The sequence below is a fragment of the Equus caballus genome, chromosome 24 (genome assembly GCF_041296265.1).
Source record: "Equus caballus isolate H_3958 breed thoroughbred chromosome 24, TB-T2T, whole genome shotgun sequence".
In the NCBI taxonomy this organism is placed as follows: domain Eukaryota; kingdom Metazoa; phylum Chordata; class Mammalia; order Perissodactyla; family Equidae; genus Equus; species Equus caballus.
Genome location: NC_091707.1, coordinates 22,351,293 through 22,363,189, shown reverse-complemented (window position 1 = coordinate 22,363,189; position 11,897 = coordinate 22,351,293). Strand labels below are relative to the sequence as shown.

General features: G+C 44.1%; 2 long non-coding RNA genes across 4 annotated transcripts; both read right to left on the bottom strand.

The window, feature by feature from the left end:
- Positions 1-6,771: 6,771 nt before the first annotated feature.
- Positions 6,772-7,520, bottom strand: LOC138920579 (uncharacterized). Its single transcript, XR_011431996.1, has 2 exons — positions 7,460-7,520; positions 6,772-7,017 (listed from the first exon to the last, which is right to left on the bottom strand). It is a non-coding gene; the product is annotated as an uncharacterized lncRNA (long non-coding RNA).
- Positions 7,521-7,730: 210 nt separating this feature from the next.
- Positions 7,731-11,150, bottom strand: LOC138920578 (uncharacterized). 3 transcript variants are annotated; one of them, XR_011431995.1, is made up of 3 exons: positions 10,620-11,150; positions 9,118-9,227; positions 7,731-8,601 (listed from the first exon to the last, which is right to left on the bottom strand). It is a non-coding gene; the product is annotated as an uncharacterized lncRNA (long non-coding RNA). The 3 variants fall into 3 exon arrangements; XR_011431993.1 differs by having other exon boundaries at positions 10,624-11,146; XR_011431994.1 differs by having other exon boundaries at positions 10,593-10,621.
- Positions 11,151-11,897: the final 747 nt, after the last annotated feature.

Sequence of the window (11,897 nt, the reverse complement as noted above, 5' to 3'; positions counted from 1 at the left end):
GTGGTAAATAAATGTCTGAGGAAGGAAGGAAGGGACAGTGGGAAGAAGAGAGGGAAAAAAGTAGAAGAGATCTACCCTTTTCAGCATTCTCCAAGGTGAGACCCAGCCAGGTTACACATGAGGCCTTCTAAGGGCACTTCCAATGCCAAAGCAAGCCCATTCCCAAGCTGCCCTCACATCAATATGGTTGCAAGAGAGATTTCTAGCTGCAAAAACACCCAGGTAGGAACAGGGGCCCTAGCTTCGAGAAGCAACAGAGGAGCAAATGAAAATGGTGCTCATCATATGCAGACACGGAGCACAAAAGATATTTAGAGAAGAAACATATGTCTTCTAAAACAAATCAAGAGAACTTAGAAAGGAGAAAAAGAGTAGTTAGAAACAGGCAACCACTTGGAAACTAGAATTTCAGATTCAGCTTTTTGATGCTAGTGTCCAGGAATATAGCTGATCTCTATTTTAGGAAGTGGAGCTGTCAGTGAAGTGATCCAGAATGGTAATTTAATAATAGCACTTTGGATGAGAGGAGCTATAAAATCACAAATTTCTCTGAAGAATTCCAAGGCTTAATTTACACGAGACACCTTAAAAGGACTAAGTCCAATTTCACAAGACCTGCAGTAACTCCTTCCAAAACTGAAGGAAGTTTTTCTAAGTGAAGAAGTTAATTCATTTCAGCGGCCCAGAATACCCCAACGGAGACAGTAAAAATCCTTTAAACTTGTACTGTAGCAGTATGTGACAGTGAAACTTTGGAGTGGTTTGTTGAAGGTGGGGCCGGAAGAAGACCTGGATGCCCCTCACCTACTCTGAGAGGCAGAGGGCCCTCTGGCTTCTCACTGTCATCTGAGACTCAGCAGTATTCCAACTGGTGCCAACAAGGCCACCTCGTCTAAGAGTCCTACAAAAGTCATAAATCAACTTCTTTCTCTCTTAGGGGACTGAGAGAGCAGAATGAAAGATGGAATAATTAGGAAAGCAGGATGATGGTTTAAATCATCCCTCCAAAATTAAGCTTAATGAATTTCAATTCTCCTTTCTATATCCGTTTTTGTACTGAACACAGCAACGTGAGGTTAAATCAGCCAACACAGTGGTGCTCAATGGGCCCCATCAGGACTAAGTTGGCTTAATTTTTAATCTCACATTTTTGAGTTGGTGCTATAGCCTTCCAGGACACAAGCTTTTCCACTTTCCCTTGGATATTTTATTAGTTAGAGCAGTGATTTTCAAAGTGAGGTCCCCACACCAGAAACATCAGCATCATGAGGAAGCTTATGAGAAGAGAAAATTATGGGGCCCCACCCTAGACCTACAGAATCCGGAACTCTGCAGGTGGAATCAAGCCCTCTGGATGATTCTGAAGCACCTTCAAGTTGGAGAATCTTTGAGTTAGGATAATGCTAATCACCCTAACAAACCGCAAATTTTCAGTGATTTAACACAACAAACATTTATTTCTCACTCACATAATAGATCAGTGTGGCAGTGGCCAGTTTTTCTCCCCATGATGATGCTGGAGCCAGGCACCCTCCATCTTGAGTCCCCTCCATCTCACTATGGCCTCCGAGTTCTCTGCATTTTTCTGATGGACGGTGAGGAGAGCGGAGAAGCCCTATTCTCATCTTAAAATCCCTGATTCAAAAGTAGCACATGTCACTTCCACTTGTATTTCATTGCGGACACCAGTTAATAGGTCACATCCAGATTCAAAGGGCACCAGAAAATATTTCCCCTGGTGGGGTGCCTGCCTCCTTGCCATAGCTGCACGTCAGGGAAGAAGGAGCGCAAACCTCTGCCACGAGCGCGCCAACCGCCCCCCGCAAACTGCTGTGTCGTCAGAGCAGCAGGAGCTGACAGTCTTCTGGAGCCGCTCCTCCAAAAGCAGCACCTTTTCAAAATTTTAGAGTATAGATGTGATTGCTGTTACCACAATGATCAAAGAGACGTATACCACGGCTTCTCAAATGTGAATATACATATCAACCACCAGAGAATCATGTTAAAATTCATATCCCAGTTTGGAGGTCCAGGGTGTCGCCCGAGAATCTGCATTTCTAAACACCTCTCAGGTGATTCTAATGCACTGGTGCAAGGACCACACATTGAGAGCAAAAATTTGGAGAAGTCAGTCCACCTGTTCAGTATGTGGTCCTCATATGTAAAAAGTTAATGTCCTTGCAATGGTCTACACGCACAGCAATATATCTTCTGGCTCACCACCCTCCCTGCCGCCCCCTCACTTCTCTGATCTCTCCTCCTTCTACCCCTCACCTTGCACACTTCACTCCACCTACAGTGGCCTTATTGCTATTGTTTGCACAGCTAGAAACACTCCTGCCTCAGAGCCTTTGCACTCATGTTTCCTCTGCCCAGAATCACTCTTCTTCAAGATACGCATGTGGCCAACTCCCTCCCCTCCTTCAGGCCTTTGCTCAAATGTCACCTTTAAAAGAGACCTAACCTGACCACATGATTTTCAATTGCTACTCTCTTCCCATCCCATGTACTCCCAGCCCTCCATTCCCTGATCAGCAGTTTTTTTACATCTCAACATGATGTGTACTAAACGCCTAAAACAATGCCTGGTGCATAGTAGATGCTAGCAAGTATTTGTCGAATGAGTACATCAGTGGTCAGACCATAAAACCAACCCAAAAAGTCTTCATGGAATGGTACCTTTCTAAGTCCCCAGTTCTGATGTTAAATCCCACCTATATCTAGAAATGGACAGAAAGGAAAAGGCATAGAAAAGCATGATTGGATCTCATGCTTGAAATAAAAATATCCCTTGGAAGACCAACAAGGCAGTGACACATGGTAGAGATTGTAGGCAAATTCCTGTACTTCAAGCTGATGTATTGGGATCTCCTACTTTTTTCTTTGAGTCCCCTTAGTGTAAATTAACAGACTCTCCCTCCCTTACCTCAGGCCAGAGAGAAAATAGATGATGGCCTTCTTGAGAATGTGTGATCCTGGAATCCTTTTACTCTTTGGGACTTCTATTGATCCTAGAATTCACTGGACCGCAAGCTTTGCCTCCAGACATCACCTGGACCACATGTACACACCAGCTACAGAGAGGCAAAGCTGAGTGGGATCCAGAGGCTTGCCTGGAGAATAGCATGCAAACAGGCAGACCTATTTAGGAGTCCAGGCCAGTAGATAGGGACAAAGCCAAACACACATGCCAGGTACTAGGAGGCAAAACCTCAAGAGCTGATAGAGACACAGGTTCCTTAGAGCCAAAGTCACCTACCAGCAAGGATTCTATCAAATACGAGCTGGAGGAGGAGTCTTGGGTACTCCAAGTAAATATAGCAACTGGGGTTGGGCAGAGGTAAGGATGTTTTAAAGTCCAGAACAACCTTCCGGACTGCAACGCAGTTCACCTTAAAAGTGCCAGCTGAAATGTTGTAGCCCCCTCCCACAAACAGAGGCAGTATTTCCTTAGTCACAAGCATCAGTATTATCTATCTGTAAAAGCTGACTGAAGAGATTGCTTTTGACCCCATGCTCCTCAAATGAGACAAGTGCATTGACTCTGCAAGTCGCTGGGAGCTTTCATTGACAGGCCCATGGTCTTCGCTGCTGCCAGCCCACAACAGTGAGGTTATGTGTATATATGCATACGTATGGGTGGGTGTGCTGTATGTGTGCACATGTGCAAATATATTCTTTGGTCCTAAACTTGTTAGATTTTTTATTATGCACACTTTTTACACATAAACAAAATTACAGTTTCTTTCTCACTTTACAGGAGACCCACTGCCATCTTTCTCATTGAGCCAATGAAGTTTCATGACATTAACCATCTGACACTGCAACAGAGAGGCTGTGATGACTTGGCAGGAGACTGGAAAGCTGAAATCCCCCCTCACACTTTGAAAATATAAGGTATTATTTCCCCTCTAAATGTGTTTCTTGCAAATAGAATGCCGCTTATAATTCCATCTGAAAAATTTATGTCTCTGGGAAATGTATTGAGTTATAAGTATTTGTAACCCTACCCCCCTCTCTTTTGTGGGGAGGAAGATTTGTTTTTGTAATTGACAGACTTTTATTGTGTTGAGTGGAGTCAGAGATGGAGAGGGGAAATGAGGAAGCTCAAGATGGCCAAATTGTTCTACGTGAGAAAAGACAACCTAATACGAGGATGAGAGGAAGGTGAGGGCTGGAAGACGGGAGGTGCGGGGATGGAAAAGTGACAGCAGAGCAGGACAAAGAAAGAGGCAAAAGGCGCAGGTGAAGCGGTAACAATGTGAAAACAGCCTTAGAGAATGGACTTGGGGGAGGTTTAAAAGGGTTCGTTAGGAAATATTGCTCTCTGAAAATTAACTCCCTCTGTCTTCTGAAAAAATTTGTTTAGCAAATATTTACATCATGCTTTAGGAGTTTGTTTCAGGTGGCTTCTTTTGCTTATTTTTATCAAATTTTATGAAAAACCAAAAATGTTTGATTATCAGCAGTTATTGTATGGTCCAAGCCAGTATTTTTAGGTAAGTATAATTGTTGCAATTCAACTGAAAGCAAGGGAAAGGGGATTCAAGACATTCCAGATATTTCCAGGACCTAAGAATCTTAGGCTCTAAAGAAAGCTAGGTGGGAACGTGTGACCCAGGGTGGGGGGCCAGAGGCCTCCTTATCTACTTCCAGCTACAATCCAAATCCTATCATATTGCAGGTGCATAGAAGGAACAAACTGAAAATAATGGTCCTAGACCTGCTTCAAGACACAGCCTACCCGTGCTCTTCCTGACACAGAGGAGTGGCATGCAGAGAGTGACCACTTACCACTCTGGTGACATGGAATAAAGGAAAGAGAAGCGAGCGTGTTCATGTGCTTTCTCATATAACACTTAGGAGCTTCAGAAGGCATGTTGGAAGCTGATGAAGCAGATGAATGGATTTTTTTCTCCATCTGAGGATGGAGCCAAGGCTAAGGATGAAGCCAAGGCTAAGAGTTGGGATTCTTCTCTAGCCCTGGCCTGCAAATCCTCCCGTATATTGAACATGAGTAAGAACAATGTAGTACAGTAAGCCCTTTACATATGTCCATTCATTCATTAATCCACTCAAAGAATATGTTTTTGAGCTCCTATTTCACGGTATATACCACAATACATTATCACATCTAATCTTCACAACAGCCCTACAAGGAAGGAATTAGCCCCCATTTATCGACTAAAACCTAAGCCTTAGGGCAGTGAATGCATTGTTCGCAATTAATAAGGAGCTTGGTTGGGATTTGAAATGAGATCTGCTGTAAACCCCATTCTCTTCACCACTACACAATAGCGAATGCTTAAACTTTTTCCAGCTCAAGTCTATGAAATGCCTAGTCCTCTGCCAACTCGCACTGTGATCCACCGTCATGGGGTAGCTGGAGGAACTATACTGTGACTTGGCTGAGCTGCTGCCAGAACGCACTCAGTGAGGAGATACTGCTGTTCTCCCCTCCGGAGCCAGTGAAGGCTCAGAGCTCCAGAATCCTGCCTCATTAATGCAGAACCACGGGTGTTAACAAATCTCAATTTCTATTCATTGTCTTTCTCTAGTTCCCTAGATTGGAGCCAGGGGTGAGAATAAGACTAAGCAACGAATTCAAATAATAGGTCGGAGGATATTATCTAATCCAAGTCTTCAAGTGGAAGAGGGAGCCAAAAGCCACAGGTGAGCGAAGCAGAATGAACAGCAAAAATTGCACAGCGATGGATGTTTAATTCTTCCTCCACTTCCTCTTATTCTCCCTAAGGAACTTTCAAAACCCTTGATTAATGTATCTGCAGGTCCTTCTAAAGGAGTATCTGGTGAGCAAACCAAAAATAAATGGAGACTGACAATGAGAGGTATGAAAGATAATAGCATTATTTCTGCAAGTAATCCTTTTGTAACAAAGTTTACTTCAATAATTCGAGTATTAGAAATAAGACTGAGATAACCTATTGTTTTGTAGTTCTACTAATTTTCAAACGTGTACAGTTGTTTAACCAACATAGTTGTATTATTGTTCTCGCTTTTTCCCAAACTACCTCCCCAAAGAGAAGACACCTTCCATTGGATTCCTTTTCCTGTCTCAGCTCATAGGTTAACTTCCCACTGCCTCCACCCAAAGATAAAAGCCATAAGTTGCTCATGTATTCAAAGTCTGTTATGGATTGAATGTTTGTGTCCTCCCAAATTCATACATTGAAGCCATCGATGTGATGTGGCTACCCACCAGCATGATGGTATGTGGAAATGGGGCCTTTGGGATGTAATTAAGTCATGAGGGTGGGGCCCTAGTCTGATGGGATGAGTGCCCTTATAAGAAGGGACACCAGAGTGCTTGCCTTCTCTCTCTCTGTCATGTGAGGACACAGCAAGAAGGCGACTGTTTACAAACCAGGAAAAGAGTTCTCATCAGAAACCAACCATGCTGGCACCCCAGTCTCACACTTGCAGCCTCCAGAAATGTGAGAAAATAAATTTCTGTTGTTTAAGCACCCAGTCTACGGTATTTTGTTATGGCAGCCCAAGCAGACTAAGACGACGTCTCTATCCAATTGTTTAGTACATGATCAATAAGCATTGAGTGCCAACTCAGTGAAAATCACCGCATTAGACACCATGAGCACATAAAAGTTAGACATGGATAGGTCTTGGAAAAGCCATATAGTGAGTGGTTAAGAGAGAACTCTGTACCTATCTAAAAAATTAATTGAAATAGTGATACGGAGCAATGGGTTCCCTCTGCTTGCTGAGATCTGAGCCAATTAATCACAAGTTAGATGTCGAGAAAGGAAGTTTAATTAGATTAGCTGGCTAATCAGAAGATGAGTGACTAATGTCTCAAAAACCCATCTTCCAGGTTTACAGAATCTCAAGGCAGTTATATAGGGAAAATGGGCAATGAGAAGGGGTTCAGGGATGCTGGTCTCCAGGCATGACGGGCTCCAGGCATCACATTGTTCTATTCTTCTCTCAGCTGTGACGGATACATTGTAGGTGTGTTTCCCACCTGTGGCCAGCCTGTTCCTGGAGAGAAACTCATAGAACAAAGTTTTAATTTATCAAGGTTTCAGGGAGTACATACGTAAACCGAGGCCATAAATCAGGAGAACATGTGAATTTTTTAAGGTATGTGCAGAGCAGTGAGTAGTCACACAGATGAGGGGCTGGGGCCATTTAACAAAACAAGATGGCTTCACTTTTGCTCACTTACAATTTCCCCCCTGTTAGTAGTAACCCATAATCTTATGGTCAAGGGGGAGATAGGGCGTTGTACTTTCTCTGGCTACTTCCTGCTAAATCAGGACGTCATAGGGGGACCATAGCATGGAAAAGAGTTAACTGTGAAAGATCTATTTTAGCTCTCCAAGGGGTTCCACCACCCATTTTCCCCTTGATACATGTGGGATACTTTCCTGGGATTTGGGGGCCACCCCGATCTGGGAGTGATGTATCCAGGGTTTTACACCTGTAAGTTCTACCGATGAGTGAGCGGTGAGAAGAATCTCAGAAGGGCCTGTCTGTTTGGGACTGAGTGTCTAGATGTCTTCAGGAATGTTATGATTGCTAATTATGTTAAATCATTAAGCTCTGTATTAACTTCTGTCCATGAGTTTGCTTCTCATAGGTCTGCATATCTGTCTGATGTCCCTCTATATGCCTTCCAGCCTGGTGATCATGTTTTGCTAAAAATTTGGAAAGACCAGGGACCCAAAAACCAGTTGTCACCCAAATGATTCATTTTTTCCATCTTTCCAGTTGATTGAAGTCTCCAAGCTGAGTGTAGTATCCATCGGATATCTAAGCTTTTGGACAGTTGTTAGGTTATTTGGGAAACAAAAGCTGGTCCATTATCACTCTGCAAGGTATTAGGCAGGCCAAACTTTAGGATGATTTTTTTAGCAACATGCGAGTGACTTTTGATGCTTTCTCAGTCTGAATGGAAAAGGTTTCTACCCGCCCAATGAAAGTGTCCATAAACACTAACAGAAACCTAAAATTCCCAGCTGCATAGGGCATCTGGGTAAAGTCTATTTGCCAATCTTCATTAGGCCAAATTTTTTTTATGTTGGGTGCACAGATGTAGGGGACCGGAAGCAGTCTTGGGGTTGTTGTTTGCACAGATTATGCAACTTTTAGTCACCTGTTGTATAGTCTTTTGTAGTTGGGGCCCTATGACATACTTCTGGACCCATTAGATTCTCCCTCTGTAGCCCAGAGCTATGAATGATAGCTATCTGAGCTGGCTCATTAATAGCATCAAGCAGTTCTAGAATTTCAGGGCCACGTTTGATTTCTTTTTTTCCTGTTGTTAAGAGTCCTCTTTCTTTCCAGATTGCCCCATGAGCATGAACTACAGCAAAGGCATAACAGGAATGTGTGTATATATTTACTTTTTTCCCTTGAGCTGGATGTAGAGCCCAAGTAAGGGCAATGACTTCCGAATTTTGAGCCAATGTCCCTGGGGATAGAGCCTTAGCCTCTAAAGTCTCTTGTGAAGTTATGACTGCATATCCCACGTGTCTCTTACCTTGATCCGTGAAGCTGCTGCCAACTGTGAAGAGTTCCAAGTCCGGTTCTTCCCACGGGCAATCCAGCAAATCAGGTCGGCTAGAATACACCATCTCAATAACTTGTAAGCAGACATGTTCTATGGCATCTGATGTCTCATTAGGGAGCAAGGTGGCTAGGTTTAGGGAGGATGATATTCACATCTGTACATTTGGATTGTCCAAAAGAATGGCCTGATACTTGCACATCCTTCCTGAAGAGAAAACCAGCCAAATTCAGCTGGAATGTTAGTTAGCAAGATGTGAGGGCTGGGCACCACAGGGTGCAGGTCCTGAACCACCTCATTTATGGCATGAAGATCCTGAACAAACTAGTAGTCATCTGAATTTGGTTTCTCGACCGGGAGAATAAGAGTACTGTATGGTGACTGGCAAGGTTTGATTAATCCTGTGCCAGGAATGTCTGCAGCACTGGCTGAATGTCTTTCTGAGCCTTCTATTTTAGCAGATATTGTTTCAGGCTGAGCTTTATCTTTGGGGTTTTCAAGGGTATACGTATTGGCTGGACATTCTTTGTTTTCCTAGGCTTCCCATCTGCCCACAGATCCAGTCTTACCTCCTTGAAGATCCAATGGCAGTGGGTCCAGCAGTGGTGTTTGAACACCTAGCAGGGCCATCTGGAACCATGAAGATGATGTTCCGGCAGCACTTGCATTTCTAGCTGGCCTGGAGAAAAAGTCACTTAAGCATTCAGTTTACATAGAAAGTCTCAACAGGAGGAGAACAGGGCATTCAGGCATATAAAATGTTTTCATTTCTAAAGGTCCAAGGTAGAGAAAGCAGAGAGCAGCCAAACAAAGCTGGTCAGTTGCTCTTGTCCATTTATGTCTCTGGGATATTGTCGCAGTGGACATGGCCCTGCTCCAGGAAGGGCCCCCTGACCAAACTGTCCCTTGCCGGGTTTGAGAAGGAGGAAGTCCTCTTAGACCTGGCAATCCCCCAGGCATTTTCCCTCGGGCAAACGGCAGGCCTGGAAAAGAGCGGGAGGAGGGGGAGAAGGCAGGGGACTCCTCCGTCCATCGTCCCCTCTTCCCTGATCTAGATACAGCAGCAGAAAGGCTTGAACATAAGGCCTCACCTTCCTTCTTGCAGAGCAATTCTAGCTGCAAGATGGTATCATAATCAAGTAACCTGTTTGGGGCCACTTTTCTCATGAGCCCAGTGTATACTGGGGCCAGGCTACATTAGAGTAAAAGATCATCCTTTTCTTTGTCCTGGGATCATTAGCGAAATCAGCCTAATTGGCCAGCATGCACCCTAGTGGGCCTTTTTTCCCTTTTTCTTTTTTTTTTTTCTTGGAACAGATAGAGTAACACCATGGTGGTAAAGTTTGTGTCTGACAATTAAAGACCCAGAGAAGGGTGCAGGGGTTGACTCCAGGTATCCACATAACTATAGGACTTATCCAAATTCCACTCTGCCTGAGCACACATTTCTCGCATCAGTGCTAAATAAGCCAGAGAGACAAGAGGGAAGGGCTTAAGGCGGGTAAAGATCTAATCTCCCAACGCCAGGTCAGGTGCGTGGCAGACAATTTTTAGATCTTCTATTTTGCAGGAAGTCCAAATCTGGCTTATTTAAGCCCAAACCTGACTTTTACACAATGACAGCAAAGAAGATACCAGACAAGACAGACAAAGAGGGAGAAAGATGGTCGGGCCGCGCTCTCACGGCTTTCTCCTAAGTGTTAACACACAAACAACGGTGCCCGCATTGAGGTGTATAATTCTGGCTTGACACTTGACAGAAAAGGTCGCAAACTTCACATCCCCACAGACGATGTAACAAGCACTGGAAGTATGTTGTGGGATTCTTATACAGAGAAAAACTGGCACACAAACTAGTGGAACAAAACACACACTCAGGAGAACAGACCATACAGGCGTGCGCACCACAGAAAAACCAGAGACTAGTCTTCCAGATAATATACTAGGCAGTCTGCACTTTCCTTTATCCCTAAACAATGGCACCTAAACCAGATGGACCTTGGCCTGACCAAGACCCCCAGACAAGGAAAAAGGAATATATTACCCAGGAGGTGCACTCCGGATGACTCACCTACCTGCAGATGTAAGCTCTTCAGTTTACGATCTAGTTGATCCGGTTCTTCCTTTCCCAATCACTGAAGCGTTAGAGGCAGTCGGCAAGCGAGGAAGCCACAGGGAAATTCCCCAGGCGGAAAAAGCCACCTGGCAGATGCAGGGAAAAATCCCAAAAGAGCCTCCTCCAAGTCAACCAGCCACGGGCAGAGGCTATGGTCCTCTCTGGGTCGCCAGAATTTGATACTAAGCAATGGGCTCACTCTGCTCACCGAGATCTGAGCCAATTAATCACAAGTTAGAGATGAGAAAGGAAGTTTAATTAGATTAGCTGGCTAATCAGAAGATGGGTGACTAACGTCTCAAAAATCCAACTTCCAGGTTTACAGAAACTTGAGGCAATTATACAGAGAAAATGGGCAATGAGGAGGGGGTCCAGGGATGCTGGTCTCCAGGCATGATAGGCTCCAGGCATCACATTATTCCATTCTTCTGTCAGCTGTGATGGATATGTTGCAGGTGTGTTTCCCACCTGTGGTCAACCTCTTCCTGGAGAGAAACTCATAGAAACAAGTTTCAATTTATCATGGTATCACGGAGTACATACCTAGGCAGAGGCCATAAATCAGGAGAGCACATGAATTTTTTAAAGTAAGTGCAGAGCAGCAAGTAGTCACACAGAGCAGGGGCTTGGGCCATTTAGCAAAACAAGATGGCCTCACCTTTGCTCGCTTATGACAAATAAAAATGGCAAGCATTAGGATATATTGGAGTATATGAGGAAGCCATTTGGTATAAAACTAATTCGGCCTGATTCTTTTTTTCAAAAGGGCCTGACTGTGGCTATTGAGCACGCATTGCATATCTACTTAGACATTTCCTATGGCCAGAACAAAGGCCCTTGAGATAAAGGTGCAACTTTCCCCCACATTAGCATTTCCTTAGGGATAAGCATTTTTCCTTAGGCTAGGAATTGATTGCTGCACTCACCTCCCAGCTCACCTGTGACCACCCAGCTGGAGACAACAGACTGCCACCCTGCTGTGTTCACCGAGACAGCAGACCTACCTGCTATTTCCATCAATCGCTGTGCCGACAGAGCAGTCTCGTGACTATTGTAAAAGGGACATTTCAATCCTATGTGAAACATCCTCTTTGAGGGTATATAACCACCCTTATACCCCGACTTCTTTGGAGTGCTCTGTTCCTTTGTGGAAAGACTCTCCCGGGTTATAATCCTCAGATTTAAGCTCAGAATAAACTCACCCAAATTTTCATTTATAGATTGGATATGGAT